The sequence below is a fragment of the Anopheles bellator genome, chromosome 2 (assembly GCF_943735745.2).
Source record: "Anopheles bellator chromosome 2, idAnoBellAS_SP24_06.2, whole genome shotgun sequence".
NCBI lineage: Eukaryota > Metazoa > Arthropoda > Insecta > Diptera > Culicidae > Anopheles > Anopheles bellator.
The window spans coordinates 47,183,565-47,195,569 of NC_071286.1; positions in this window are offsets into that span (position 1 = coordinate 47,183,565).

Sequence of the window (12,005 nt, forward strand, 5' to 3'; positions counted from 1 at the left end):
GTGTGTTCATGTGTTCAAAGATACGGTTGGTTAAATTATTTCATTCGGTTCCCACGCGATGGGTAAACGATTTTATTCAATAAATAAATAATAAAATATAAATTACAAATAAATTAAGTATATTACAAATTCAAGTACAATGAACAAGTTCCTATACCTCGAATTCCCTAGAATACAAATAACTATTGGGGAACGCTGTAACGTAGTCAAAAGAAGCGTAGCAAAAAACTAGCTTCCGAAATAACTTCCGTTCTTTTGGAACGCATATGAATGTTGAAATTTTACTATTGTAAAGGGCAAATACCAAAAACCCACAACTCATAAAGTCCGCTCAATCAGTCTTGTAGTGTTTGCGTATAATGATTTTTTTGTGTCTATCACGCGCAAACGATCACGTGTTTGTAACATTGAAATGCAGGTCAACAGAATTCTCTGAGAAAAGGAAAGGCTTTGCCCACTATTCAAAAAGAAGTGTGGAGGAGTCTTCAACATATCGACAGTGCCATTTCTTTCACGTTTTGCTTTCACTTTCATTTGCTATTTTTCACGTTGTTCAGCCTTTTTTACGAAGACTTTATGTTTTTAGTTTTTCACGGTGGTGAAGTTAAAGTACTTCATCGTCGCAGTCGCGGCCTGTGTTTGAAAATGACAGTAGCAACTTGGTAATAAAATGCAAATAAGTAGTAATGGGAAAGCTCGAAAATGGAAATCGCATCATCATTACTACTACTGATATGAAGAAGAACTCATCAAGGCATTGCATGTTACAAGAAACAAAGATGAATGTAAAAAAGAAAGTGATGCACATCGTATCATCGGTTGCGCTACATGCAGTTAGGTTTGGTTATCAATGTTGTAGAACTTGGTTTCGTGTTCTTTTCCTTACCTTCACTTTATTTTTGTATCTGCACTCTTTTTGTTTATCTCATAACTCTCTAACTATTATTTTTTATTTGTTGCTAGATTTTTCAATTTGCGCTTCCCGACAGATCTGTTAATTGTTGCTTCTGCAATTACCGGATGCTTGCTGAACTGACGTTTTTATGTTTGCATTACACTTTAAACCTTTGCGTACGAAACAAGCTCAGATAGAACTTTTAACCATGAAGTGAAACACGTCAAGCACTCTACGGTAAGATAATCATAAAACCACCCGTAGATAGATAGAAACAAAATCCAACCGTCCTACGTAGGCTGTCTTTTGTTAGGGCTGGAAAATTGCTCATTTTTCCGCTTGTTTTATACTTTCTCTTCGGTGTGTTTTGTTCTCTGTTGTTGAGTATACTTTTGAGGCGTCTCTTGTTGTTACTGCTGTTAGTGCAACTGATCATCTCGCTGTAGTTGCTTTTATTGCATCTGTTTTTAAGGCTTGAGAAACTGAGTAGCTTGAATTGTTTGCATGTGGTCGCTGTGAGTCTTGTTATTGCGCCTGATCGGCAGATCCATTCTTTGTGAGTGCTCCAACCACTCTTTTACAAGTGTTACCGTGAAGGTAGTTTTGCTACTGTTTCCTATTGCGTCTGGTGCAGTTTGAAGCTATGCTAAGAGTTTTATTATGCTTGCGTTGTTATGATTGGATTGGATCATCATAGTGCATAGTTTTATAGGGAAGAGTGTGATGAAAATAAGTAGAAGAAAATATCAAGCACCTAATACACATATCAATTAATAGGGTAATCTTTTATTGATCTCCTAAACTAACGATACATTGTGCATAGTTGTTTTGCTGTGACTTACGTTTCGAGAATACCCACACTTTGATAGACTTTCTTTGTGCATAAACACTTCATTTCACCTCACTACAGGTCTGTTTACTGATGATGTTTGCAAATACATGGATCGGAAGTTCAACTAGCGTAGAAGGAATTGTACGCTCGAATTTATCTTAATGACGCTCCCTTCTTGTTCAAACAACATGCTACTTTTTGGATCTGCAAAACCTAATTGCAAGAGTTCCGAATGAACCATTTCGAATGATGCCTTATCATTGATGGCATTATTGATGGCATTAAGGGGCCCTCCAATCTGTTAGCAAACGATTCAATGTGTGTTGAACATTTCATACCGGAATCCGATAGAAACTGTTATTGTATGACGATTTCAATAAAAGCTTTAGTCCTTTTTTCTGTCAATTTTCGTCGTTTCCAGTTCGAGTAATTAATAGTACGCAGTACACGATTTCTATACAGAACAAATATTTAAAGATCGCTCAGACGCTCCTCAGTGATAAGATTTTACAATCAACATTCAAAACAGTCTGTATAAGTAGAAAAGACAGAAGCATATTACGACACGAAGTCAGTTAAGACGCCAGTTTAAATCTTAACAGTACCTAAAATTGAGTGCAAAACTTTAATTTAGTACTTCTGTCCGTTCTTATAATAGTAAATCATAAATAATAGAATGGATGTAAGAATAAAATTGAAATAAAATATGGTCATCAAATGGAACACTATCATCCGCATCCTAAGAAAAGTACAATATTTTCAATTTCAATAAGGCTTTATAACTAATGTAACTAACATTTTCTTGATGAACTAGTATCTGGTTTTATCTTATATTTGGATGAGTATGGATATGGTTTAAGTGCCGTTTCTTCAATGGCAATGTGCAATGATCAATAATTCGGTCATGTTGAAATAGTTCACTCTAAACGTTCATATGTCTCGTCCTTTGTCGTATCTGAGATGGTCAACAGCACCGTCATACGAAATCCCATGAAAATTACACGAGAACAGAGAAACATGAACCCCGCCAGTCCATTTGTCTAACTCAAGATGAAACTTAACCTCTCGGGAAAACGTTCGAGTTCCCGCAGGCAAGGAGTGTAGCATCGTGTTAGAACGGACAACACACTGGTTGTTACTGCCTCAAAGGTGTTCATCGATACAACTCTTCTATTTGCGTTGTTTAAAGTCTGTTCGATTACAGGTCTCCTGGGACGGATAAATAAAAGACATTATGCGTTCTGGGAGTTGCCCCTCCCAATGGCTCAGATGAGGAGTGTATGATAATGCAATTACGTGTGCTGCGTGCAATTACGATATGTGTTGCCGTAGATCGATAAAGTATTGAATTTGCCCCAGGCGACGTCCCTGCTGATATAAAGATGCAGTTCAGTATGGTACAGTAATCAGTACTTGAGACAAAGGTTCCAACATGTAACAAGGTAGAGTAAAATGTGTTTCACATCAATGATAGATCGCCCATTCATGAAATATGATCAGAGGTGGAACTTAAATAATCTTCTATTCTGCTGTTTCTAGAAGTAAACTTTGTCTTTGCGCTTTGTTAAGGCATGCTTCATCAATTCAGAATTCATCAAATTTCGGCAATCTGGTTAGGATATTAACCGACGCCCAAACTGCATTCGGCAAAGTTTCTGATACGATAAAATAGATTTCTTCTCTGCTTTTCTCTTTTTTCTCTTTTTCTGATCTGATGCTGATGCGAAAAGATAATAGAACTTTTTTCTTTGCTCTGATTTCATTTTTGGAAGATAAGATCTCGAAGCAAGCACCACGAGAATACGTTACCTTGTAAATAGCACTCCCAAGCAGACTTTGCTTAAAGAGCCGATATGACCGAGACACCCGAGACCTCCTTTGGGTGAATATTGCTGCGCAGTCATCCAAAGTTTTGATGAGGTAAGAAAAAACATGACGCTTTCCTTACGCGAAGTTTAACAAATTATGCTGCCTCTCCTAAGCGATGTAATTACATGTCCGCCTCAATAAAAAATGTTGCATGACGCGCCTGTTTTGATATTGAGGAGAAATTCGCTAATTTTGTTTTAACTTACTCAAACTCCTTTAGTTTCTCAACTTGCACCGTAAAGTACCACTCAATAATTCGTAGTAGATGGTGCTTCATAAAGGCCATTTTCGAAGAACTATGACTGTAAAAAGTTTATTTCCTATAACATACGATGCAGTCCGCTTTTACGATGGTGTCCCAAAGAATAAACGTTCTGTAGTTCGTATCAGCAAACAAAAATACATTGAAACAACATTCGCGAAGCGACCAGATTTCACGAACAATAAACAGTTATGAAGTAGAAGTTACCGTCACGGTTTATATTTTTACTTTTATACAACTTCTCATAAACTTCGTTTTATTTTATAAAAGTTCTATCAATAAATTAATACTTACTTGGTAACGGAATAATCGGATAAATTAATAACAAGCTAACCGAGGGTCACAATTTGTCGGGGCTAGAACGTGCAAAATTTATTATCAATCTTTCTTACAAATACAAATTACTTACAATTACAAATCTAAGAACATCCTTCAGCACAGTAAAACAGCACAAAGGGGAATAGTTGATCACTTAAAGACCTATTTGTTAATTAGTCCCTATTTTTAAGCCTTCAGGATTTCTGTGAAACTGTTGGCGGCACTGGTTTCATTGGTTTAAGACGAGGAGTGTTTAATAGTGGTCCCTTAGGGCATAAGACAACCGACAGCAAGCATCCCACAAACATAACTAATTGAAAGGTGTCATGTTGGCAGGATATTTTTTGACGTGTTGTGGTTCATTGAATCGAAACAGCTTCGGATAGAATTTCGTTCCCCGTTTCTCTGATCTGAAACTATTTAGCCCCCACTGACCTCGTGTAATATCCTTGAGTTATTATCAACAAATTATCCAACGTATTGTAAAGCGCGATGGAATCTTCCCTGAATACACGGTGGTCGCCGATATTGACAGGTTAATCAACCAGTATTCGAGTGCATACTTTAATTTGAAAAACACAACATTTATCGTACAAACGACTTTAAGCTCGAACTGCCGAACACAATAACACTGACACACATTAACCTTTAATCCTGTGTTTTGGTGTGGATATTCAACGGTGACAAATTTTACTGCAACATCTTGCCTGCAGGTTACATCCGGCGTTAGACGTAATGAAAGTATGAGTATGAAATTTTAATTACCATCAATATTATTGGCCAATCGCATACTATCAAAAACAATTCTATGAACTGTTCATAAAATTCGGTTGACTTTCCAAACAAAGTTTTTACAAACCTGCAAAATCAAAATAAAACAAAACAAGCTTCAACCAAACAAAAGATTGCTTCAAACAGCACAAGCTTAAGATGGTGCTCCTCTGTGTACACCAGTAGTAGAATTCAAAGTGTTCATTTTGATCAGTTTGAACAAGAGCGAGAACAAGTTCCCGAGCACGAGTGTGTTTTCATCATTTTCTTATTTTGTGCATCTCATTTTTATATACCAGAACGATACGTAGCTCGCGGGATGTTGTAGTTGAAAAACATCCAATTATCCTCGTTTTTCTTCACATTTGTGTCAGGCTACTGGTAACCAGCACACCACATGAATAAGGTACGTACCAACTTTTACTCCCAATGGCTGGAACAACACGCGTGCCGGAAGCGTGTTGGTCGATATTGCACCACGGCGCTTCAGCCTGTTCTTGATGTTCCGGGTTTGACACCTATGATCGTTTTGCTTTTTTCGATCATTTGTTGTTATTTTCATTCCACATTTTTTCTTGTTTGTCAGATTTTCCAGCTTGAACGCTCAACGGTCAAAATAGTGCCCATGTTTTACCATTTGATACAGGCGTACTAGCAATTAATTTGTAAAAATATCATGTAGGCTGGAGAAAAGTGTTCCTTTACTGTAACTTTAATACAGCACAGAGAACCACAATCTAAAGAGTGTTTGCGGAGAGCTTTTAAAAAACCCTTAAAAATAAACCGTCAGTAAACAGTTAAAATGCGTTAAGGTGTATTTCCGTTTACCGATGTAAATAGTGACGACGAAGTTCTACTATCATGTGAGAAAGAAGATAGTTCAGGATGGAAGTTTTTTTAAATTGGAACGATTTAGCAAACCATACTAAAAATCTAGCTTTTGATGCATTCACAACGCTGTTCAATAAGTTTCGTAGTTCGATAAAAAGCACAATCTTTAAATAATACCAAATCTTAAAATCAATTAGCCTGAAAGTAACCGCAACGTGTCGTGGCTAATTTTCAAAGTAGTAATGCAAACATTTTTTGCCACAAACTGCCACTAGTTAGATAACTCCGCTCTGGTTTTTTCCCTTTGTGATTTTGAATATTGATAGCAATGGCTTGGACGATACAAGCTTACCAACATCAAAAGAGCATCCCTCTTGCAACACTCGCTCCTTCTGCATAGACCGGCCTTTATTTTTCAGTACATGTCAGGACGAACAAACTATTGAACGTGAATCACATAAAAACGAATTCGATCATTACTACTGCTGCTTGCGGAAGCTGGCCAGTTCTGGCTACAGCTTGTAACCAACATTAGTAAGTAGCTTTATTAAAGCAACCATCGAACGAACCCATGGTACGATTAGTTCTCGTCTTGCTCCCATTTTTATTGCTTTTCTAATTCTTCGTAACGTGCGTAGTGTTGCCATATTGTATCTTATGTTGCGACGCTACAGTGGCTCTTATTTATTTATCTACAGTTCCGTATGCGTTGCCGTAAACCTTTTGGCGTATGGCATCGGCAGCACTCTGCTTTGCAATCGTACCAGCCGAATCCGCAGCACTGAAACTACACGCAGACGTTGTTACTTAGCTGTCAGTTCCTATTGCGAAAGCAATATTCTTCGCGATATTTACTGGTACAAGGAGTTTTGTACTTTTGGAGCTTCTTCGTCCCAAGTACTTCGCAAAATTTCAGCCAACTAAAGCTCCGCTTTTTTATTTTGCTTTTTCGCGAATCACTTCCGCAGGCTCCAACAAGTACGTTCTTTTTTCAAGCCGTATTTAATTTTGTATGATTACTAACCGCAATTAAGTTTCGTGTTTTATGACCACACATAGCTTCTGAAGACCTCAGTAAATAGAAGATCTATAAATGCACGAAGCTGCCGAACACTTATACAGCTTTGATCATTATAGTGGATTTGACTTTTAAAACTTAAGTTGTTTAATCTTAAAGTTACCTAAACTATTAAAACTTCCCTTTTTACCAAATAAATTCAAAAATCAGTTCGATCAATCATTGGATTGGATTCCTTACAAAAAAGATCGATTCTTTATAACTATTTGGACAAAGTTTTTGAGCAAATCTTGAACTATAGTAACTAAATAATATTTGTTATCTTTTTTATTATTTATTATCATTAGAACGGACGGAGGCGCATTGCACCAACTGTTAGGGTTCGTACTGACATCTTTCGGTTAGAAACAAATTAATTAATGCAACGAGGCGAATGATCTACGGACGAGCCACAAGGTTTTTGTTGGTACCATTAAATTCATACACCTTTCAACTAAAACATTTGAAACAACGGAAGCCACTTTCTCAAGAAGAAGTGAAGTAGACGTTTAAGAAGTAACCATCGCTAACCATCGATTGTTAGCTAATATTAAATTTACAGCACAATACCCAACTAAAATGATAGTACATAAAAGTGGAACATTACAACCCAACATTACGCAAGCTTGCGATACCTAAATTTCAGGCAATCCGAAATTAGTACCCAACACGTTGGAGCTTAAGCACATATTGGCTCTGCTGTCATTTGCGATGCAAATTTGTTTTCAACTCTTTTCCAAAAGTGATCCTGCACCGCATATAGGAACCTGACCAATCTGGTCATGTTCTTCTCTATGATACCTGTGCCATGTTTAGTGGTTCGCCGCTGATTATGTCATCAGACGTGTGTCGTTCTAGCTAAACACCTAATGATGTTTACGTTTTCGAGTGGATTTGTTTGGTCACTCTTCAGTTAACACGAAATCGACTTGATTGTCCTCTGTTCGCCCACCAAATAATACCGTGACAACGACCATAAATGACGTAAGCGCGCGAAATCCCGTACACGCTTATTGAGGCCCTTATCTTGTGCAGTTTTTGAAGTTATTTGGCGACGAGCTATAAACTGAACTGTTTGAGTTTTAGTGTTGGCTGTTTGGTAATGGTGAGCGCTTGCAAAAGCACGAAAAGGGCGTAGGAAGCGATGGCCACAGAACCTTAACGTGTACCAGTGATCTCTGATGGTCGTATCTCACGTAAGCGCTTCCGTGGAGGATAAATTTTATGCCTTCAAAGCTCCATTCATTGATAGCGATAGCACATCGCAACGATGCTAGTTTTAATCACTTGATCTACAGCTTACCAGCATCGTTAATAACAATCTGCGAAACCCTCACACCAAAAACAGTTCTTGGAGTTGCCCACCCCCGAACAAAACACCACCAATTGCCATGCTCCCAAAGAGCTATTCCGCAGAATACGCTAGTAACGACTAATGATAATGATTTTACATCTATACTGATTTCAGTGGTTTACAGTCGATTATCAAATAGTTTTCGGATTTTTAGCAAATGCTGAGATCAGCGAACATTTCAGTATACAACTATTTGCCAAAAAATACGTTTTGCAAATCGAACTTCTAATAACACGATTGTACCTTTTCCTACGACTAATCGATTCGGTCGCGGAACGTACGTCCATTTCATAAGAAATATAATTTTGATATTTACTGAGCAACCGGAAAAGAAAAGAAACATTCTAATTATGATCTCATTCTTCTAAACATAAGCTTCAGCTTGGACTAATTATCTATAGACCTTACTACACAAGAGGTATAATTGTGCATTTCATCAAAAGAGCATCATTTAATATAAAAACTAGGGGAGCAGAACCATACATGGCGTGCACTATAGAGCGCTGCGCTTTATAGACTCAGAAATTAACAATACACATATTCAACATGCTGTTGGGTTTTGTGTATCTTATCCAATTTCTTGGACAGCCATCGTTTATGGAATAAATAGTTTATCATGAATGGACAATGCATTGAAATTCCATTCGTAGTTAAGAATTTTTGGCACAAGTACCAAGCAGCAATGCTTGTTGACATTTTATTTTTCAGCCTTCTGTGAGTGTCCTTTGAATTTCCTGTGAATTTTTTCCAAAAATACGCACACGCACTATTTTAATATTCTTTCCAACGGCAAGGACACCACAGATGAAAGGAAGCATATGCTCCCAGGTGAAAGTTCGGAATGCTCCAATTGTCTCTTCAATGGCATCATGAGTTGAAACATGAATTCCACAAACTGCGATCGGTGTACAACGAATCTTACGGCCACAAATTCAGTCAAAAATTGTACTAAAAAATGAACAAAAGAGAAGTATGTGATACATGATGAAAGGCATTTTCCTCAATACGACAACCAAAAACTCCATTTGTGCTTTATAATCTGTACATAAAAACTAGATATTATATTTATCTAAAGGTATACAATGTTATTTTCGTGAATGAAAAAAAATCAAATCTCTTTTTGCAAGAAATATTTAAATCTATTACGTGATGTTACTTATTAACACTTTCTAATGAATAAATTTACACCATACACCATCGCAAACGCAAAGCCATTACAGGGCAGTTTAATTATCCTGTCTAAATCTTGAGGACATTTTCATCTGTATTTCAGGTTGCGCATTCATCCATCAAATGTATAAATGAACCTTCAAGCGCTCCTTAAATAGGTGAATCATTCATACATTATTGCACGTCATGCATTGTGGGTTGGACATCGTTCTTTTTCTGCCTCTCACATGTAGTGCCAAAATGATTAATAGGAAATATACACGAATACTGTGATCGAAGTGTAACATTTGAAAAAGAAGTATTCGATCGTTGTTTGCCTATCGCAGAAATTCGCCAGCCTTAGGAAAACCTTAGAAGTTAGGAGACTTTCGTTCCTTGAGCAGTGGTCACAAGTACTGTCAAAATAAATTGAAAGTCATTGAAAGTTGTGCTTGCAATTAAGTCATTTTCCACGTCATTAAAGACCAACGAACTTTTGAATGAAATCGTGTCAAAAACACGCCCATTGATAAGACGACAAGAACCTTACCTATTAAACCAAGCCGCACAAATGAAAATTGTACCATAATGAATTAACGGAATTCATTCTTTTTGCTTTGCATTCTTCGTAAAAAAATATGGCACAAATAACAAAAAATCGGAGGAAAACATGCAACGGTGCAAAATCACTGGCCCCATTTGACAATTTTATCAACCCTCAACTCTTTTCTAATAATTTCATTATGAACCATTCCCGTAAAAGATTTACTTTTTGTAATCTTTTCCCGATTTCCGGTAGCCATTCAATGGAAAACTTTTCGATTGTTAATATAACCCCACGGCAAACGAACATCGTGAACTACTGTTACAGTCGCTGTACCTAATTTGCCACTGACCTTTTTTCCAAGGTTTTAGCTTACCACAATCTTTGTTTCTATCTTTTAACCATCCATTTGCGGACGATATAATTAACGTAATTCGAGGGGCAAAGAGCGAACGAAAATACGGTCCGCGTCCTTTGCTCCATAGCCCGAGTGGGTCCCGACAGGACACGGATGTTCTTGATCGCAGCACTACAACTGTGCAAGAATTTGATTTAGTTTCGATTTTAGCCCGGTCGCGCAATAGTCGCTCTCTCGCCAATCGCTCTTCGGCTGAACGCTCGGTAATTACATAATTGGATAAAATCTAATTATTCCATTATTCAAAGACATCCTACACCAATGAGGGAGGGCGTGGATGTATAATACGCTGAACAACTGGACGACACCCTGGAACTTTTTCCGCGTAACGTAGGGCCGACAGGACATCGAAAGGTTGTAACGCAGTGTAGTGAAGAAGATTGAAGTGCACTTTTCTGCAGCGTTCCGTACATTTACAATATCCGGGCCTGCAACGGAGACAATGATAATTTCTATTGCTTACTATAATGTTTTGGTTCTACGGGCACAGAGTTATTGGCCCCCTGACACGGCGTTGTCAGGAATCGAACCCAGCCCATCTGCGCGACAACGATGAGTGTCACTGACTACTCTATGAACGGATTTCAAATATCTTTGCAAATATGAATTGAAATGCAGGCAGCCCGCTTTTCCGTTACTATTACTGTTAGTGTTAGTTAGTGATCAGTTCAAACAGTGGGCATTTATACAACTAATAAGTCTGTGCTGTCAGGTAAAACCGTATTGAGGATGCAGCCATTAACGTAATTTGATTATGGCTAGGAGCCCTTGTTCGTTTTCCTTCGTACCTGTTGTATCCTTTTTCCCAGGACCAATCGTTGCATAAAAGCGCTACATTTCACCAATTTGCCCTTACAATTACCGATTTTTTTGCACTTAAAGCATTTACCCCGAAAATCCTTGTTGCCTCAACTGAGGCCCACAATTGCAAGCCGTTTTCAATGTGGTACCAAATCGTCAGCATACACACCTCTTCGGGAGGTATGTGTCTTGTGCCGCGAGCTTCGAAGAAAGAAAGCACGATTTCCCGGTACCATTACCGGCACACTTTTTCGGTGGAACCACAAATTTCCCAGGCGAATCACTCGTTGGAACGAAATGTGAGTGAACGAGAACGACTCGTAAATATTATAAGCCGTATATAATCATTTCTAATGGTATCACTTATACTGTTTATCGATTCTGACGGGTGTTGATCATGGACTGTAGGTGAACGAAAGCAAAATGAGGCTAATCGAGTAATGTGATCCATTCCGGTTCAGAGCATGCCGGCTGTTATTCCGCAAAGAAACTCGATTTTTGGAATGCGGCAGGCTTCTTACTATATGCTGTTTTTAGCGTTTAGTCGATCGGAGTGTAAAAAATGGTATTGGGATACATCTCAATTCGTTACGATTCCTCTCGGAAGCATGCGTCTTTTATGCGCTTTGCGGGTTAGTTAGTACGTTTTTATTACCAAAGATTGGTATAACATCGTCAGCTATGTGTAATATGACACAAATAAAACGAGGAATCACACTGAAATACGGTCACGCACAATAGCGAAATACACAATCATAATTGAATCATATCATAAACTTTTGCGTTAAATTTTGATTAAATTTTCAATTGTGTGCTTTATAATTTCACTCATTATCCAGTTGGAGCAACCGGGTCTAAGACAATCGAGAATAACTCTTAGTCATATACTCGAGTTTCCGTTATG